Here is a 22,214-nt window from a genome sequence, read left to right as displayed (position 1 = left end):
TCACAGCTATGGCAGCTCCCAACATGTACATTGTAAAAGTTCCCTGTATGTTTACACCTATGATGCAGTGTTTGGGAATACACAGGTGTGTGTGGGGTGCTTTCACGCTTTATACTATTGTGCTGTGAACACCGATGATGTCATAGGGTGTGTATGTACGATCGTAGCTACAGGGTATCTTATGTGTTTTATGACAGGAACTACTATTGTGGTGCCTTTGGTGTTGAATTACATTTGGCTGCTGTGGATTACCTCTTGTCCTTCCCTTTACATTTCTTAACGTTTCACCTCCCATTTTCTGGCATGCATCCAGAGCCTGCTTTCATTTGTACTTTCCTACACCTGGCTTATCTTGCGTAATGTGTTCTATGGCCGGTCTACTGCAGGTTTGCTTTGCTCTGCTATGACAGTTCTCTCTTCTTTGCAATCTGACACCTCTCCTATCCTGTTTTGCAGGTTTCTGCGAGCAGACTTGTCAGCTGCCGCCGATTTCCCGCTGTGAGTTAATAGGTGTTAATTGCTCAGTTGTATTCCAATTACCCTACTGCGGCCTTTCCTTATTTTCTTCCCCTGACCTTCCTGTTTGAGCTATGGTGTGCGGCGCGTGCATCCGCTTACCGGGTTTTGGGCACGTTTTCCTCGCCGTACACATGCGCTTTCGGGCACCATATATGCTCTCAACTAAACGATGCTATACCTACCTCCCCACCCCTGTCCTGCGGCTTTGCTTAGCAATGGCCAGGCCAGATTTGCATTGCTCCAATGTGCTTACAGCTATGGTGGCACACCCCACTGCTGATGTCATGTATACCTCTAAGCCACTCCTCAGTGTTGTAGCGCTGCGCTGTATGGTACATCTTTAGTCCAGCGGGACATTTACGATTCCTATTACCTGCCTCATTTGCATGGCATTGACTACTAATTCCTAGTTACCGCGCCGAACACTGTCACAGACCCTTAGCAACCCTTGCAGCTTGGTTGTGGTGTACTATGTATACCATTGAGTATTATGGTGAAATCATGATTTGTATTACATTGCGATTTTATGACATTTGTATATATTTTCTTTGTGTTCCCATTTGCATACACATGCCCTGCGGTTGTACTTTGCGTTACTGTGGACATGACATTAAATGTTGTTTTTTAGGTGTTGTGCATCTTTTCTTATGCCATTGGCTGTATATTTAGCCATTGGCATATGTTAACTTTGTAATACATGAGTCTGGTCCGCTTTCATAGCTCCGATGTTCTGTTTGGAAAAATGTAAACCGTGTTTTTTGGTTTACATTTCTGTGGACTTACGCTATGCCTGCACCACTTCATGAATCGCTATGTACCTTCATTTGCATGGTGCGGCACTGCACATGGGGTGATTAGCATACCTAAGCCGAGGGCTGTGCAGATCTGGAGTACGCCGGTAGTGCACATGGAATTGGATCGGACCTGAATCGCTCGGCAGCCATGTTTGGCGTTATACCGCCTACGCTACGCCTGCACCTGGCGCAAGCTTCATGAATCCCAGGGGTTGTCTCTTTAACCTAGTTAAGGACCAGTCCATTTCTTCAGGCTTGCCCAAAAGTTTATTCTCCTGAGCAAATCCCAAAGCTTCTTCAAGCATGTTAAATGTTTTTTGTCCTTCAGAAAAAAAAATCTTAATTTTTGCTGGGAAAATAAGTTGAAATTTGATGTTCAACTTCTTTAAGCTCTTAATTAAAGGTATGTGTGCTTTCCTTTTAGACATCACTGATGAAGAATAGTCATTGTCAAATCTGATGTTGCTCCTCTTCATTTTTATTGGAGGATTTGACCAGACTGTTATTAATACCAGATCTTTGTCATGAGTTGAAAGGAATTTAACAATTACACATGCAGGAGTGGATGGATTATTTTTTTTTCAAAAAAAGAATTTGAAAGAGACCTATGGGCTTTCTCTATGCCAAAAGAAAAGGATTCTGACAGATTTAAAGTTTGGTAACTAATTATTTAGGAATTGCATTGTGTTTTCCCCTTCTTTCTCTGGTATACTATGAATTCTGATGTTATTCCTTCTAGATCTACTTTCCAGATCTTCTACCTTTTCCAAAAGTAAAGTATTTTGTTTTAGGATAAATTCAACATGATTTTCATTTTCAGTCAGCCTTCCATTCAGGTCATTTACTGCTTCTTCTATAGTTGAAATCTGATTTGATTGTTTCTTAATAACTTCATTTAATAAATCTAATTGTTTCTTGCAGTCTTCTGTTATATTATCCATTTTGCTCTCAAGCTTATCCATTTTAATTGAAAGATCCTGGATACTTGTAAGAATAGATTGTAATTTCTTCTTTATCAAACTCTCTTGAGAAGAAACTTTAGTGTTGTTTATGACTGGATCTGTCTAAAAATCTAATGACAGGACGATGACTTAAAAAAATCACAAAAACTTGTTTTTTCTGAATATTATTAGAGAATTAATTTAGATAGACAAAATTAATAATATAAATTGTTTCTCCAAACTGTAACAAATATATTTCTGTCAGAATAACTGGAAAGAAAGAAAGCAAAATGTTTATGCTACTAGCTGGTCACCATCTTGACTATGCCCCTAAGGCTTTTTGAATTTTTGTTATATTATCTTTCTTAAAGTTTACTCAGCTATAGCCTCTTTAGACTCTTTCTGATCTATAAAACAATATTAGATCTGGCCGATTGAAATGCTCTGCTTGCAACATACTACTGGTGGCTAGTGAATTCTAAAAGATCAATGATAGAAAAATATGATAGCTACATTGCAAAATCTCTTCCAGTATTATAGAATAAGCTTCCTTTCACAATGAAAAGCCAGTGATTGCCTTCTTACAAAAATAATCACAGCAAATCCAAGATGGCCATAGTGCAGCAACTGTCATTACTTACTTTGCAGACAACTGAGAAAGCTGACAGGTGCTCAAATAAATTGGAATTAAATCATTTTAAGAACCGTTTCTCTCTGAAATCCTATTATAATTGTAAGTATGTAGCTCTGGACTTAATTTATATTGCCAGATTCAGAGAGGTACCACAATGTGTACATGGCTGCATATACATTGCGGTACATTTTTTGATATTCAACAAGCACTCTTTCATGGTGCTACATAGTCTTCCAACACAAAGTCATGCAGTACCATAAAGGGATGGCCTGCAGCCATGCTGAATGCTAATAATGTATTGGGGGGCATATGCTAATTAGTCATGTGGTCTCACCACGTAACTTTCTCCAGGAAGACAGTGACATGCCCAAGTGATTCAAGAATGTGCTAGGCTGAGCAGATCAGCACAGCCATCCCCACTATGTTGCAGTACTGAACAAGCCAAAAGGCAATGTTCAAGTGCTGAAAAAGAAAGTGGTGAGGGGGGACACTAGATGTCAGGGCTTAATTTTAAAGTGCCGTAATGTCACCAACATTGAAATAGGGACAGGAGGGTGGGGGGATACACTAAACACCAGGGAATCATCTGTAAATTACCATAATAGCACCAACATTACTACCAGGTCCAGAGGGGTGGGAGAATAAACATTTTACAATGCCATACCAATGTTACTATTGGGATTGGGGGATATACTATACACTAAGGATTACTCCATAAAGTACTCTTAGGCATAGACCAGCATAATATGGTTGGGAGGGAACCACTGGACATGCACTAAAGTTCCATAAATTCTGCAGTGGTAGTACAGGAATCAGGGATGGGAAAACCACTAGACACCACAGATAAGTGACATAATGGCACACATTTCATAAGGGTCATGGTGGGGTGGAGAGAAACAATATGCCACCAGGGAAAACTTTTTAAAGTGCTAAAATGGCACCAAAAGTTTAATGGATATCAGGGGGTGAGGGGATATACTAGACATCAGGGCCTAAATCAAACATGCCATAATAGCACTAAAGTATTACCAGGTAGTGGTAACCTTGGGAGGGTTGGGACAGGGACAGTGTGCTGTGTGTGTGTGTGTGTGTGTGTGTGTGTGTGTGTGTGTGTGTGTGTGTGTGTGTGTGTGTGTGTGTGTGTGAGTGTGTGTTCACCTGTGTATCTGTGTTTGTGTATATGTGCATATGTGGGAGTGACTGAGTGTTGGCAGATTACACTGCTTATATGAACAGCAGGTCACTGCCAAAATGCACAGATCAGCCATGATCTGCACACTGTGGTAGTAACTTTAATTCAGGAAGCATGCAAACTAGCTAATAATGAGGGCTTTTCCCATCTCAGTTAGCATGTTCCTGAATTGCAAATGGGTGCATCACATTGGAAGGGCCTTTCTAGCTTTTCCCAGGAAAGACTTTTCAATTTACAAGTCTGCAATCAAGTCAAGAAAATTATTTTCACTTCACATCTTTAGAAAGAGATGATGGCTTCCACATATGCATTTTAAGTGTGAAATTAGACTAGTTTCAGATTGGATCTTATTCAAGAAACTGTAACTAATAAAAAGAACTGCTAAAAACATAATAGATCAACAAGGGGTTCACATAAAAGCCTTAAAGACTTCTGCTTCATGTATAGATGGTAGATAAAAAAAACAGAATTGCAAATTGTATTCTTGATAAACCAGACTGCTTGGATGCTAGATAAAATGGATGATTTAGATGACAGAAAAGAGGAAGCATATCACAATATATGGAATGATATGAAAAGGAGGGTAGCAATATGATGAACATATTAAATACCTATTTTCTAAAAATATTAAACTTGGAGGAAATAGTCATATATGGAATAGACAGAACTCATATTTTTGAAATAGCAACAAAACCAGAAGTGCCACCAAGATAAAAAATGTTTGCATTTATTTCCAATTTGTGCAAGGAACATATTCAGCAAAGTGCATGAGCTACTGCTCCCGTCAAAGTGCTTAATAATAATATATAATTTGAAAAGAAAATCCCATTGAAACAATGAAAAATTACTATGTGGAAGGGGGATACTCCATAAAAAACCTAAGGCACAGAACAGCATAAAAGGGATGGGGAACCACAGGATGCTCTGTATAAGTGCCAAAACGGCACCAACAGAAGTACAGGGATCAGGTATAGGGGAACCACTGGTTATCAGGGATAAAGTGAAATGCCATAACAGCAAGGTCTTTTAGTGGGGGAACAAGTAGCCCACCAGGGTGACTCTTTAAACTGCTGTAATGACACTGACATTGTAATAGGGATCATGGGGGAGGATTCATTGGACCACCAGGGCCTATTATAAAAGTATTATAGGGGTGGGGGGACCACTGGAGGTTAGGGACAGGTACAGGTGCTTTGAAGTGTGTGTTTGTGTGTGTGTGTGTGTGTGTGTGTGTGTGTGTGTGTGTGTGTGTGTGTGTGTGTGTGTGCGTGTGTGTGTGTGTGTGTGTGCGTGTGTGTGTGTGTGTGTGTGTGTGTGTGTGTGTGTGTGCGTGTGTGCGTGTGTGCGTGTGTGTGTGTGTGTGTGTGTGTGTGTGTGTGTGTGCGTGAGAGAGAGAGAGAGTGGCCATATGGGGGATTTCACTGCCTATATGAGCAGCAGGTTACTACCATAACAACCAGATCAGTTATGATCTGCATACTGCAGCAGTAACTACTATTCAGGAAACATGCAGATTAGACAATAATGAGGTCTTACTTCATCTCAGCTAGCATGTTCCTGAATTGCAAATGGGTGCATTGCATTGAAAGGGTATAGCTCACGCTAGAAACATTTATGAATTATTGGCAATGTCTTCACCGCTCCATTGTTAAATTGTAAATGTATCTTTAAGAGGATCATTGCAAATTTTAATATGGAAGTTGCCCTTTTATTTTCATTTTCTTCAACTTTCCTTTAGAAACTTAGTATTTATAATTGTAGGCCATTTAAAATGTTTCCAGGTTAGTGGCTGCCTTAGGAACATTTTCTTTTAATATTTACACTTTTAGGTTTTCAATTTCTCTCTGACACTCAGGAGATACTCTGCTTACATGTGGATTCACTGTTTATTTCAGAAGATTGACTAGGTTGTCACTTCATGTTTTGGAATAACTGCAGTTTCAAAAAGGTGAATTAGAGCTTCCAGGATAACAGAAACTGGAGTTATTGTTGTTTGCATTCATTCTTAACTGTTTCATGACTTAAACTATATATAGTTACTTACATGCAAGACAAAGTGAGTATCATGATTTTAACTATTTATAGTTACTTATATGTAAGACAAAATAAGTACCATGATTTTAACTATTTATAGCTACTTATATGTAAGACAAAATAAGTGCCATGATTTTTAACTATGGGTCTATATTACAGCATCAAACTCACAGGAGTCCGAACATTGTAATATCGAACCCATATGTTCGAAATGTGAAAATAATGAAGCCACAGAACTGGGCTGTTTTCGCAGCTTTGCTATTTCCTCCACTGTGGTGCGATCTCGGAGTTGGTATATTTAAGTAGGGGGGTGTGGGGGGCACAGCCCCCCACGTTGGGGGGTGTGGGGGGCAAAGCTCCCCACATTAGTTTAAGTTTAAAGTGTACATGTTTTTTTTTTTTTTTTTTTGTACCGGAACAGCGATTTTTTTCCCTGGGAAAACAAATTGCTGTTCTGTGTTTTCGTACTTTTTGGTTTTTGAACTTCCTTGTTCAGTATTACATTGTTCAAACTCCTGTGAGTATGACGATGTAATATAGACCCTTTAACTATTTATAGCTACTTATGTGTAAGACAAAGTAAATACAATGATTTTAGCTATTTATAGTTACTTATACATAGTACCATGATTTTAAATATTTATAGTTACTTCTATGAACGGTGAAGTAAAATTTGGTTTGTTATGAGCAGAATAAAGTGTAACAGATTTCACCTCTATAACAGCAGGAAAAATAAAAACATAAATTATTTTACCTATGAGAAACAGTTTTACCTACTGTAGCTGCTATATACCAATAATAAAACAGATTGGCATAAGTAAAACAAACAATGTATCTTCCTACTGACATGCTTTGTTTATTCAAATTTCCATGGGAAGTGGTGCATGCATTTTCTTCTGTTAAATCATGTGACTGGGCATGTGGATTGATTGCAAAGTTTACTTGCATCTTTTGAACGATATATGCATTCTGTTTATTTTATCATTGCATATGTCATTTATAGTATTTTAATCGGATAACAGTATCAAATAGGAGAAAATATTTTGCCTTGAGTTTCATACTGAAAAAAAAATAAATGCAAAAGAAATAGAAGGTTATGTACATACATTTTTCTTTAAGGTCTAAGAAGGAAGGAAACAATGTAAAGTTCATTTATATGGCTACATGACTGGTGGCTAAAGTTCTACTTCTCAGGCATCATTTGCTAAGGCTCAAGCTGCCAATGATCAGATGTCCTCCATAGAAAATCATTGTTATCAAGATGTGATTGCAGTAATGCCCCATTTGGGGTATGTTCCCACTTCTTCGAGTTACTATGACTGTGGAGGGGTATAAATAAGAGTGGGGGGTTCCTTCACACATCAGGGGTGTTTACTCCTGCAAAAAAAGTTTATATTATATTTTTGGTATTTTTTTTTGGGGGGGGGGTCTGACTTCAGGGATTCCGAAGGTTGAGTTGTTAGCTTCAGGAACTCATAGTGAAAGCCATTTTAACAACTCCTTTTGGATAGAAACTGGGTAAATATAAACTCTGCCCATGTTATTTCATTCAGATTGGGGTATAGTTTTGTTTAATATAGCTGCTATGTTTGATTAAATAAATGTTAACCATTATTTATTATTCAATGGAGCCAAAGTGGTCTCTTTATATGATTCTATGTGGAGCATGGTGCATGCATTCTGTTTTGTCAAGATAAGACATAGGCTGAAAGCAGAGTGCAGTTACCTTCACCGAATACTTTATACATCCTACCTCTTTTGACATTATACAATTTCATGTACAGTGTTTTTATTGGGGAAGAAGTATAGAAAAGTAAAAGGGAAGATGAAATTTACTGATAAAATGATTTTCTGTCTTGAGTGGTAAGTGCATTTACCTTTTCTTTTATGGATGAAATATTAAAATGAATGTAATATTTGTCTGCATTGCTCTCATGGGAAAAGGAACATTTTTTTTATCTGTTCTGGGGTCTATGTCAAAATATCAACTGATCACAATATTGATTGGCAGTAAATTAAAATTTGCATCATCACTGAAATGCCAGTAAAACAAAAACACAGCTTTCTTGCAGGGAACCACCAACACTCCCTGCATATGATCATTGATATATACCAAATCTGATATCACTCCACATTGGGGGGAGGGCAAACACCCAATACCAAGAAATGACTGCATTTCAGTGAAAATCCGGACGATGTGTGTTTTGCTATACTGCCTTTTGACATTGTGGTCAGTCGATATTTGAACACAAACCTGTCTTACTTGACATGTATTTATAAAAGGAATCATCAGTCATCTTAGAAAGGCATTTGAACACAGGGCTAGAGATTTGCTGTGTACATTAACTGAAGTACAAACCCTGGTTGAGTGATCAGAGAGTTTGTTTCCTGCTTTGGTGAACCTTATGCACAAAGAACTATAATGTTCTTTAACTGGAGGAATGTTTAGTGTCAACTGATACATTACATGGGGGTAAAAAGTAATTTATTACAGTTACAAAATTGCCTCAAACATTTGTATTTTCACAGACTGTAGTAGGTGTACTAAATACAGAATGTTCTCTCGTCACTGGAAATTTAAAAATGAAAGCTTATGGCATTCTGGAAAGCTGGTGGAATAAATTAAAAACAGATAACTTACTTCTTGCATAAGAAAGCAAAGGATAAGATAGTACATTTCATTAATGATTTGCTGTCATTAGTAACACCAATGGAAATATGTGTGGCAACTGAGTAAAAGCAGTCTGAATAATATTTACATTAGGAGAATGAATGGTTAGTAGCACTGGTTATGAAATCAGTATATAATTGCTATACCACCATATGAAATGCCCTAAATGACTGTACTTGTGCTTTGATCTTCAGGAAAAAGATAGACTTCGGTAACAGCCATGTTAAAAAAGAAAAAAAAAAACAAGTTTGCTTGGAGATGTCATGGTATTGTGAAGCCATAATAAGTCACACAGTTTAATATTAATTATCTTTATATAAAATCAGTATATGTTGACATATATTTTATCTGTCATACAGACTGGTTTACTTGTAATGCAATTAGCAAGTGTAATATGTTAATGAGAGCAATGTTGTTTATATGTTCAGAATTATATCGGTAATTTGTTTGATAATAATAATAAAATTAGTTTGCAGAGGGTTTGAGGGAGAACAACATTGTGATGAAGGAGATCAAGAAAAGGAAGGAAAATATGAGTGGTTAACTAGGGTTTGGGAGGTTGGCATAATGGTTAAAGTATTTACCTTACAAACACAAAGTGCAGGGTTTGATTCTCACATGTGGTAATTGGCTAGGCTTAAAATGGCCCGCAAGTGCAGTTAGCCTAGTACTGGTCTATGAACCTGTGAACCTATATTTAACCCAAAGACTCCCAGACTCTGGAATAAACTGCCCATAGATGTCAAGCAGAGCACCTCTTCAAAAGAAACCTTGATGATCTGATGGGAGATAGGAAATTCACTCCAGGGATCACGTCAGTCGCCCTGCTAGACAGGGGTCCAGAGAAGTAAATATTGTGGGAAGAAATAGCCAGGGAATTGTTATGGCTAGGCTTGTATAGGCCCTAGGGCCGATAGCCTAGTACCAACCTATGAATAAAAGTTTAGTATAATCATTTTTAGAATAGATTGTTTGCTAGAGGTTAACAATCAGCACAATAAGAAAAGTGGATGGGGTGAATTCCTTAATGCAGAAGTGGGAAATATCTGTCTTCCAATTGTATGTAAGTACTTCCTTAATTCTCTTTCATTATCCCTAACCTTTCTGCCAGGTGGCATGTATAATATATATATATATATATATATATATATATATATATATATATATGTATATATATATATATATATATATATATATATATATATATATAAAATTATACAATTAACTTTCTTTCTCTCTTTTAGTTAACTCTGTTTGCAATGAATATTTCAAATATTTTAAAATTGATGTCAATGGATTTGGGAGTATTTATGAAGTTAGTAGCATATGCTAAAAAGATAATGATTAGTTTCTAAGAATATAAAACTATGAACTTTTTATGAACAATAAGCTGACCTTTATTAATATCTGATTTTAGGAGAACCAGTATACAATGATATAATTATAAAATGTGTTTTAGGCAAAGGCTGAGAGCCCTAATAGATATAATGCCTAATACTAACAGACATGTAAACTTGACCTAAGTTTGGCCATGTTATTATTTTCCCTTCTGTGAAGTAGAGGTAAATTCCAAATACCCATAACACCCTCAGAAAGCTAGGAGTATGTTCTATTAATTCTATATAATTTACTTAATAACTTTGAAGAACCTCTCCTTTCACACACATATTCAAGCCCAAGTATACCCAAGTATTTCAATCTTTGGAAGATTTACGTACCTGTATTAGGTGTTCCCTTATATGGGCGGCCACGGTGGTGCAGTGGTTAGCATTGCCGCCTCACAGCATGAGGTTCTCCGGTTCGATCCTTGGCTGGGGTGCCTTCTGTGCGGAGTCTGCATGTCCTCCCTGTGGTCGCGTGGGTTTCCTCCGGGTGCTCCGGTTTCCTCCCACATCCCAAAGACATGCTGCAGGTGGATTGGATACTCTAAATTGGCCCTAGGTGTGCGTGTGAGTGTGCCTTCTGTGGAAGGTTGGGCGCTGGGCTGGCAACTCGACACCGTAAAACTCCACTGCCATTCAATGTGCGGACAAGGTGATCCGCTGTGGCGACCCCTAACCGGGAAAAAGCCAGAAGAAGAAGAAGAAGATTAGGTGTTCCCTTATATAACTGTATGATATCAAATACAAATATGTTTTGTATAGTATTTTCTCATAACTTGGTACTGAACAGCTCAGACATAAATCTTCATTGTATCATCTCAAATTTGTTGTGTTCCTTTCTATGACACGGAAGCCAGAAAATATTGTACTTCAACTTTTTTCAAATCAAAGATGTATAAATTAAAGTGTCCATAGCCCATACAGCTTAGAAACTGAGAAAAATGGAAAGAACTGTTTTAAGTATTTATTTGTCCTCCTCTCACAGTCAAATATTATGACTGGAACATACTATGATGGGTGATTATAAGCACAGGACATGGTTTAAGCATATAAAACAGGTTTAGTTAAAACAAAAATAGTTTTACTCTCTCCATTTCTTTCTTCCTACGTCTCCTCTCTTCTCTACTTTCTTATTCCGTAATGCTTGTAATACTGTGCTTTTAGAAAGAATACCTTTTATGTAACCTTTCATTTAAACTTATGGTTTACTTTTAAGAGATCCAGTTAAATGTATTTATCTATATTGGGTTAATCCAGCCTTCTTTTTCCGCAGGTTCTTCTGGGTCTAGTTGATTTGCTGCAGATTCTGTATGTTTTTTTCTTGTGTTAGGTACATTAGTGAAAAGTTTGATTAGGATTTCCTAAGAGAACTAGGATCTTATAGTTTCTACATTGGCATTAGAGCACATTTTTTTATTTATAGTTAATATGTTGACTCATTGTATGTCTTATTGTGTTTGCTGCTGTGACATCCATCCTATGGCCAGTAATCAAGGAGCAGTAGTAAAGAATCCAAAGCCTGGAAACATTGAGGTAAAATGCAGTGTTTATTCTAAACAGGAAAAAAATCACAAAGCTTGGTTGATCCCGAAAGCTTTGTGATTTTTTCCTGTTTGGAATAAATGCTGCATTTTACCTCAACATTTCCAAGCTTTGGATTTTTTACTACTGTTTTTCATTTTGTATCCTGCCTGGTTTATCTACATGCTGTTCTTGTTTCTTTGGATATTTACTAATCAAGGAGCCTCAGTCCTCACCACTGACACCAGTAGGTAACATTCACTTAAAACAAAAAAAATGGGTACACAGTATTTTCAAATGCAACTGTATGCACCAAGCACAATTTCACTTAAGAACACACAGGGAGCACACTCCGGACCTGGAGCAATGCTTCTTCTCCAGCCCCAAATAAGACTCCACCTTTCTCTCTGCAGAAACCAGTGCTCTGTGTCCCTGTTCCAAGTAGATGACACACACACTCTTTGAGATTTGATTTTCACACACACATACACCTGGGAAAGGCTAGCACAAACTAACCTGCTATACTACCTCTACCCTGATTATAAGGTATATTCACTACCACCAGCCAGCTAATTTAAGGCTCTTACCAGGGTACCCAATTACTCTCTGTAAAATTAATACTTATACAATTGGTAGTATTAACCAAGCAGCAAGACTGTCACCATGCAGCCCACAGTGCCACCAAAAGAATGCAATTACTCTCAAAGGTTAAACTATTTTCTAAAAGTCCAGCCACAATGAAAGGTTTAGAAATATTTAATAATAAATAACAAAATAGAAAACATAAAAATAATGAATATCTATTTACAATAAACACCAGAGTTTAAATTCACAGGAAATATAAAAAATACCACAGATGGAAAGACTCAGACAGACACAGAAAACAGTAGGGAACAAAAGAAAAGCCCCAAGAATTAAGTGTTGCACAACAAAATCAAGTCCAGTCCAAAAGCAACAAGTGCAAACACAAACATGGCAATGTGGCTATAATAAAATAAAAAATGTTAATAAGAATAAGTGTTTCATGTCAGAAAAGGACGCTTGATCAGATTACATTCAATAACTTCAAAACACACTCTATAAATACCTAATTAACTGTTTAAAACATCCAATGAAATCACATCTCTCATATCATCTGATCCAGCCTTAAAGAAAAATCAAAGCAACTACAATAAAACCTATTAATACAAAATAATAATCATTCCCCCGGATTCACGAATCCTCCATGTAAGACTTAATAAGTCTTACTCAGAGGCTGCAGTTGAATGGTAGGATGTCAGCGTGCCATGAATATGCATGAGGGCATGCTGACTCAACCATAACTCTTACACGGACCGAGTATGAAAGCAGGGGGCATGTCCAACTGCTGAGCAGTCTAAATGTCCACACCCCTGCAAGTGTAGTAAAAGCAAAATGTCAACACACAAGAGTGGGTTCGCTCAAATGTACTTGCACCCAACACCACACTCCCTGACACTGTAAACCCCCATCACAGTTATAAAAAGTACAATATTTATTTTATTTTTTTTTAAATCCACGATATAGCTGCCCGTATTTGCGCGTGTGCGCGCTTGGGTGTACCCATTGCTTAGCTATAGTTAGCAATTCCGACATAGAAGAGCATAAGAAAGAATGTTTATGCAAATCACACCAAATTGCAATAGCATAATGGTCGAGTGTATGCGCAAAGAGGAGGCATTCACAGTTCGAGTCCCACCATTCCCCTTCTTATTTATGTTTTAAATCAGTATTTGAAATAATACCAGACATATATGATTAAAATTTTATTAAAAGCAGTGAAATGGCCAATGTATCAGTGAACAAAATATATATTTTTAAAGGATCCAGATATATAATAGCCTGCTGTTAAGCAGCGCTTTACCCAGCTAAACAGAGGTGCCCATAGTTTAATAGCACTTTACCCAGCTAAACAGAGGTGCCCATAGTTTAATAGCATTTTACCCAGCTAAACAGAAGTGCCCATAGTTTAATAGCACTTTACCCAGCTAAACAGAGGTGCCCATAGTTTAATAGCGCTTTACCCAGCGCAATAGAGTTGCCCAAAGTTTAAAAGCGCTTTACCCAGTGCAATGTGTTTGCGTGGAAGTGCATGCCATGCCAACCAGGGCACTGGGAAGCAACATAGAGCTAGGTTGCTTAAACACAGCCAAACCCCCAGCCTGTCTAGACAGTATTAAAATAAAAAAATGACGAGGTTCGAACCCAGGACCCTGTGCATCATAATCAAAGCACAGAACCACTAAGCCATGACAGCTTAGGAGAAACAGCCACTATTAGCATATATATACTTAGAAATGGTAGATTAACCATTACTAAGCAGGTCCGCAGTCAGCTTAGAATTCTCAAAAATGGTCAATCACAAAAAAGTGTGGGAAATGCAGCATATTTAAGCCCCATAGGCGGTAATACTCACCATAACTGATTGTGGTACCCATTTGCAGTCAGGATGGCAGGCGTCGGAGAGGGTAATCACTTTAGAGCGCAAAGGTGGGGCATTGAGGAGTCCAAATATATGGTTTGGCTCCTAGTCCACCAACATGAAGGCCGACTCATGCAGGGCCAGGTTCAATGGGGAGCATATAAGGCAGAGGCGTGGAACCAATTGACACATGATCTTACCAGTGCCACAGGCATTCCCAGGACTGGTCAGCAGGTCCGTCACCACCATGCAGACCTGAAGCTATGAAAGGAGGACCAACTGAACCAATGGATCCAGGAGGCCCGTCATATGCCCAATGCCCCACTACTGAGTAAGTATCCATGTAATTAAGTATGTAAGAAATGCTATCCTAGCCTATAGTATGGATAGGTATGTTCCAATATCCCTTTATTATTATTACAGCTGCAGGTGTTCGTTCTGCGAATCGGCAAGCCTATGCTGATCGGCTGATAAGGCTGCGCCACCAAGCAGGTTAGTAATTATTCAGCTGGTATTATTATAGAATATAAGTGAGACAGCCTGTAAAAGAGTTCAGTGTTGTAACCCAGTAATAAAGGTCAAATAAGCCTAGAATAAAGCTTCTGTTAGTATTCTAAGATAAGATAAGTGATGCAGCCTGAAAAAGAGTATTGTAATCCATTAATAAAGAGTAAACAAGTCTCAAATAGAGTTTCCCCCTGTATTGTAATATCAGATAACTGCTTCAGCCTGAAAATGAGTATTCTAATCCATCAATAAAGGACAGACAAGTCTTGAATACATCCTTGTATATACTGTCATATGAAATAAGTGAGTCAGCTGGAAAGGATTGTTGTAACCCAGTAATAAATGTTAATAAAGCCTGGAATTAAGTACCATCCTGAAATGTAAATATAAAATAAGTGAGAGAATGTGAGAAAGAGTTTGAAGCTACCAATAAAGGTGTAAGAAGTCTGGAATAAAGGTATACTGCATGCACTACATAATAAAATGAATGAAACAGCCACAACCAAAGAGTGAAATGTTTTTAATAAAGTACAATACCTGGACTGTGTTCGTCCCACATTTTGGATATGTTGTTGTACCCTTGCATTATGGAGATAGTATGGTTGTATGAAATGCTGAACATCCACAGTTGTCTAGGCCCATATAAACTGGCTGATGGGAATGCCAGTATCTCAGAAGAATATTTATAGTCCTCAACTGTTTCATGTATAGTATGTACATGTTAATCCGGTACACGAGTAGCTTGTGATCCCACAAATGTCAGTGTGTTGCTAGAACTCTACGTAACTGTTCAAATGTAGCAGGATACTTTACCTGAACACAGCCAGATATGAACATATATGAATACAAATGGAATGTATATTAATGTAGCAGTAACATCTCCATCACCAACATTTCTAAGGTTACAAACAGTGAACTGTACTAATACATGTAGGGGATATATATCTGCATCTAGTAGGAATGTACAGTATACGTATAGGTATTTTAAGTTGCTAATGTAATATTTTACCACCCTACGTTATGTTCACAAATGATGCCATTCCACACCAAACTGGGTATGTGTATTCACAATTAATTCCTTTGGACATTTGTCCTGTTGGTTTATACATATCTGCATGTACGTTGATGCATGTGCCCTGTTCACATATCCAAACCTGATGGCCTGTTGCCACCAATCAACCCTGCATGCTGTTGGAATGTCCACTGTTGTTCTAAATATGCATGTGTTATGCTTGCTGTTCAACGTTTGGAATTCATGTGTGTTTGGTTAATGGGAATACTAATGCATGCTGTTACAACTAATTTGGAATGGTGTTGTTTGTTACTAACCCAAAATGCCATTAAATACTGCTAAACATAGGACAACTGGGAAGGTGGGTCCCAGCGGACCCACCTCTCCTACCTCAGCTGGCGATTGCACCTGGCACCAGTGCCCAGACCGGGACCTCCTCTTCCGGTGGCCCTGTGCCACCTTTGGGTGGAAGCGCTGCAGGGGATGGGGCTCGCCCCCCCCTCTGCAAGTGTGGCCGGAGGAGAGCCTCCACTCACCCTCCAAAGGGTCCAGTCTGGGGTGCGTAGTGAGATCAGGCATTCCGTGACTGAACCCCTACGCCAGCTTGAGGCGAGAGTGGCACAACTCACGGGTGTGCCTGCCCCTTCTATCCAGCCCACAGCATAGCCTCGGCCTGGGCTGTGAAGGCACAGTGGTAACTGCCCATGGGTGGGGATCTCAGTTCCACTGTTGCCATCTGTGGGCTTATGGGCTTGCGACATCCAAACATCCGTCCCCGTCAATTGTGTGTACCCACCACGTGTCATACTCTGCCCCTGTATGCGTCTTGCTTGTCTTGTCTGTTAACCTCCCCAACCCACCTCCCCCAATATTCCTACTTCCTTTACGTCGCATTCCACTCTTACCTGAAAAAAAAAAAGAAAAAGGGCAATCTGTACCCGCAAAAAAATTACGCCCCACACATAGCTGCCCATTTCGCACACATTTCTGCTGGACATGTAAACTGATAATTACAATTGGCTGTACAACATACTTTGTTGTACTCACTCCTCTCTCAGGGGTGGAAGGTTTCAAATCTCACTCTAAATTTCTAACATATGCACAGCTGTTGCTGGTAAAGAACTGGGCAGCTATGGGCCTTCCCTACATCCTTCCTGCACATCCCAAGCTTGTTTTCCTACTGTCCTACCCTCTTTGTGCCCCCTTTTTCACCACTTTCCTATTTCCCCATTTTCTTTTCTTTAAAAGAAATTAGCGTGGGTGTTAGCGGGAGTAAGCACTTTTGAGCAGTAGTCAGCGGGTGTGCGCTTGTGTGCGCTTAGCTAAGCATAGATAAGCGTAGCTAAGCATCGTGCAAACTCGTGCAAACCTGCTTACAACTGCTTAAATGTGCCTTAGTCACTCTGTATGACAAGGCCTGTAGTCTGCTCATCAGCAAAATAAAATACCCCTGTCAGTCTCGAACCCCGGACACACTAGACTGCATGAATACCACTGAGCCACAGCAGATATACAATAACTTGGTGCTGTAATGAATATATCATGCATTACTATGAGGGAATGTAAAGGGAAAATAGGAATGCCATAACACAAATCTTGTTCTGTGGGTCTTTACCAGCAGGTTATGTGGAATGGTATGATATGACCATTTTGATTTGATATAAGTATTTAAGCAGTGCTTTACCTAGCTAAATACAGTTGCCCAGAGTGTAGCAGTGCTTTACCCAGCTAAATAAAGTTGCTCAAAGTTTAGCAGTGCTTTTCCCAGCTAAATAAAGTTCCCCAGAGTTTAGCAGTGCTTTACCCAGCTAAATAAAGTTGCCCAGAGTTTTGCAGCGCTTTACGTGAATGCGTAAGTGTGAGCTTGTGTGTGCTTAGATAAGCATCGCTAAGCATCGCGCAAACTCGCGCAAACCTGCTTACAACTGCTTAAAAGTGCCTTAGTCACTCTGTATGACAAGGCCCTTGTACTGCTCAGCAGCAAAATAAATTATCCTTGTCAGTCTCAAACCCCACACCTTGGACTCACCAGTCTGCATGACATACCACTAAGCCACAGCAGATATACAATAACTTGGTGCTGCAAGAAATATAACATGCATTAAAAGGAGTGAATGTAAAGGGAAAATAGGAAAGCCAGAGCAATACAGTTCAAGACAGAAATATAACATGCATTACAAGGAGTGAATGTAAAGGGGAAATAGGGAAGCCAGAGCAATACATTTCAAGACAGAAATATAACATGCATTGCAAGGAGTGAATGTAAAGGGAAAATAGGAAAGCCAGAGCAACAAATTTCAAGACAGAAATATAACATGCATTACAAGGAGTGAATGTAAAGGGAAAATAGGAAAGCCAGAGCAATACATTTCAAGACAGAAATATAACATGCATTACAAGGAGTGAAAGTAAAGGGGAAATAGGAAAGCCAGAGCAATACATTTCAAGACAGAAATATAACATGCATTACAAGGAGTGAATGTAAAGGGGAAATAGGAAAGCCAGAGCAATACATTTCAAGACAGAAATATAACATGCATTACAAGGAGTGAATGTAAAGGGGAAATAGGAAAGCCAGAGCAATACATTTCAAGACAGAAATATAACATGCATTACAAGGAGTGAATGTAAATGGAAAATAGGAAAGCCAGAGCAATACATTTCAAGAACATGTATTACAAGGAGTGAATGTAAAGGGAAAATAGGAAAGCCAGAGCAATACATTTCAAAACAGAAATATAACATGCATTACAAGGAGTGAATGTAAAGGGGAAATAGGAAAGCCAGAGCAATACATTTCAAGACAGAAATATAACATGCATTACAAGGAGTGAATGTAAAGGGAAAATAGGAAAGCCAGAGCAATACATTTCAAGACAGAAATATAACATGCATTACAAGGAGTGAATGTAAAGGGGAAATCAGAAAGCCAGAGCATTACATTGCAAGAAAGAAATGTAACATGCATTACAAGGAGTGAATGTAAAGGGAAAATAGGAAAGCCAGAGCAATACATTGCAATAACCACTGTTGTATGCTAGTTAATTCCCTAATTTCAAAAGAAAGTACATACTCCCATGTATCCTGTGTTAGCATTAGGAGGTGTGAGTAAACTGACACACTGAGAAGAGTGTACTGGAAGAAGCAACAGTCAGGTAACAGTACAACATGCATTTCACTGGCTACAACCCAGCTTCAGATATGAGACATATACCAACCTTCTGACTCACACAACAGTATCCACAGCAAACAAGCATGGTCCCCACCTTGCAAAACTGAAAGGCCTATGCCTACCTAACCTATCATTTTATTGCAGTTTCCTGAAATCACAGTGAAAACTGCGATTAGCACACAGCAGGCTGCATGGAATTACTAAATGGTGGGCACCAATTGGTACAGAGACCATCACATGCACATGTGCAGATACCTACAAAAGCAGCCTGTACTTGCTGTCCACACATGCGATAATATCATTGCAGCATATGGAGAGAGAGAGAGAGAGAGCAAGCGAGAGTGAGAGAGAGACAGACAGACAGACAGATAGACAAACGAATGAACAAACAGAGGTGTTTAGAGACACCAAAAAAATATATATATATTTAAAAAGAAAAATAAACGTCAACAGATACAACAGACAGAGGTAAGAAATACAAAGGTAAGGTATTAACAGATATGTATTTGCTGGCATCCGAATGATGTGTCTGAAGGGTACTGTACATACTGTGAACCCTCCATATGTGGGCGCAGTCCATATCTATATGTAAATGCAGATGTGCATAGGGCAAGGGACATACTGCAACTGTTAGTGAAGGCTAGACATATATATGTAGTTGAAGGTTGCTATGTGCACATATCTATGTAGGTTGCAGTGCGTGGCATTGAAAACAGCAAGCAGTACAGGTATATGTTATGTGGTGGTTAAATGCTATGGGACTCAGCCAGTGATGCCTGCTACAGCTATACGGCCTGAGGACAGCAAAATGCATTCTGCACAACACTGTGCAATATTATTACATAATTGCATGTCTCACAACTGTTTAATGATTGATATTCCCAACATGAAAGGTGGCCAGTATATGTGCCTATATGTGCATGTATATGTACAGCAATGGATGTTTACAAGTATGTGTATATATACCTGTATATATGTACATATATATATATATATATATATATATATATATATATAGATATATATATATATATATATATATATATATATATATATATAGATATAGATATATACATATATACAGATATATAGATATGTAGATATATAGATATATAGATATATGTAGATATATAGATATATAGATATATGTACATATATAGATATATAGATATATGTAGATATAGAGATATATACATATATAGATATATCCAGAGATATATAGATATATACAGATATATATAGATATATCCGGATATATATAGGTATGTATATATATATATATATATATATATATATATATATATATATATATATATATACATATATAGATATATGTAGATATATAGATATATACATATATAGATATATATAGAGCTATATAGATATATACAGATATATATGGATATATCCGGATATATATAGGTATGTATATATATATATATATATATAGAGAGAGAGAGAGAGAGATATGTATATATATATATATATATATATATATATATATATATATATATATAGAGTGAGAGAGGGAGACACGGGGTCAGACATACTGCAACAGGTGCCTGGTGACCAACACATTGACTGAACTCCAGTGTTGATACTGCAGTACCATACCCCATTCCAAAACACTTTACCCACTAACTACCAGATAGGTGGATCCCTCTATGTGGTACGTGTCATCACAAAAGGTGTGTCATCTAGGGAAATATAGGTCAGTGTACCCCCTACTCCTCACAATGCCCCATGTGGTATGTACCTCACATGACAACCACAGCAAGTGGAAAGGCCACAGACATACCTAACAAAGAGTGACACTGCCCCAAATACATGCCCTATGCAGACTGACTCACAAAACCACAGCTAGAGTGCATTGCATATGTCCTACACAGAGGTTACCACCGCCAGACATACAGAGGTATGTCACACCCATAGCAGTCGGCCAACCACCATGACAACACCTCACAATCCCTCTACATGACCTAGGGCCCTAATCCTTGTCAATGCACTAAACAGCACATGCTGGAGGTACAGGTTCCTATACACAAATATGCCAAATATGCCATACTCTGGACTAAACTACCCAGCATTAATAAACAAGGCTCCTCATTAGTAGATGTCATACATACCACTGATGAATGTTATGGAGATAGGTAATATGCCCTTGGAGTCACCTCTGTGTATCCGTTTGACAGGAGCAAGTGTAATCACATTACATGTGTGTCAAATGGCAGGGTAGCATATGGCTAGGCTGCTGTAGGCCCCAGGCCAATAACGTAGTACCTACCTATGACACAACATGCACACACATGTACTAAGTGCAATACCAGCTATGTGAGGTGGAATGAGTGTGATACTGACTGTGTACAAGATCTGTAAAGGTGTGAGAGCTTAGTGTGAGGTTGTGTCTGTCATGGTAGTTTGTGTCCTAGGTGTGAGGGCAGCGAAAGATGTGTCAGTTATTGGGATGCAGACATAGTAGCATGGCATATGTTGTGACGTAGTACCTTGTGTACGACTGTGGTGTCCCATTGTAGGCTGAAGCAATACATGTATGCTCAGTAAGTGGTACTGCTGGTGAATCCACGTCACATATGAACTGTTGTACTAACTGAAGCTGTAGGCCTGAACACCACAGTATGGTGTATGTTCACATTCCCTGGTATCACTGTCTTGTGTGTTTCCTGTAGTCTGCACAGATTACATTCCTCAGGCATAGGTATCTGTAAGTAGGGGCACACAGTACTATAAGGTACACAGGTAATGCTCATCTGTGTTGGCATATATTTGTGTGTTGTATGTATGTCTAATGTGTGTGTAATGATGCCTGTACCATGGCCGCAATCACATGTGTGTTACAGGGTATGTGTGTGTACCTAGCAACATGTATACTCCATGCACATATGTTAGGTAGGGGTATGGCATCAAAGACTAGGGTGGTTTACTGTTAATACTGTAACTGTACATTACATTCATTGCATTGGATGACAACATTCGTCATGCATTAGCTTGATATATATACACCCAGTGTGAGGTTGTGCATTGTATCCCATACAGTGTGCCGAGTACTGGTGTATACTGGTTTGTTGTATGGAGTGCGGCAGCCACTGTCAGGCAGTTGTGGGCTGAGCACTGATATGTGGTATTGAACGTGTGTATCCTCTGATAGACAGACAGGTGCTATATCTGGCAGTTAAGTGATATCTGTACTTCATAATGTTAAGTGTGCCACATGACTTGCTCACACATATCATTTACTTGTCTTCCAGGCTTATGGCTCATCATAGGAACCCCTGCTACACAGCTGCAGAGGAACAGGAAATCCAGCACAGCCTGGTTCAGCACTTTACCCTGATTTTTTCCAGGGCCAGCCAGCACCAGCATGAGTGTACTGCACT

Source organism: Protopterus annectens, chromosome 2.part0, assembly GCF_019279795.1.
Source record: "Protopterus annectens isolate FY-2018-M chromosome 2.part0, PAN1.0, whole genome shotgun sequence".
NCBI lineage: Eukaryota > Metazoa > Chordata > Ceratodontiformes > Protopteridae > Protopterus > Protopterus annectens.
The sequence above is the reverse complement of the archived record's forward strand: the minus strand, read 5'-3'. Positions refer to the sequence as shown.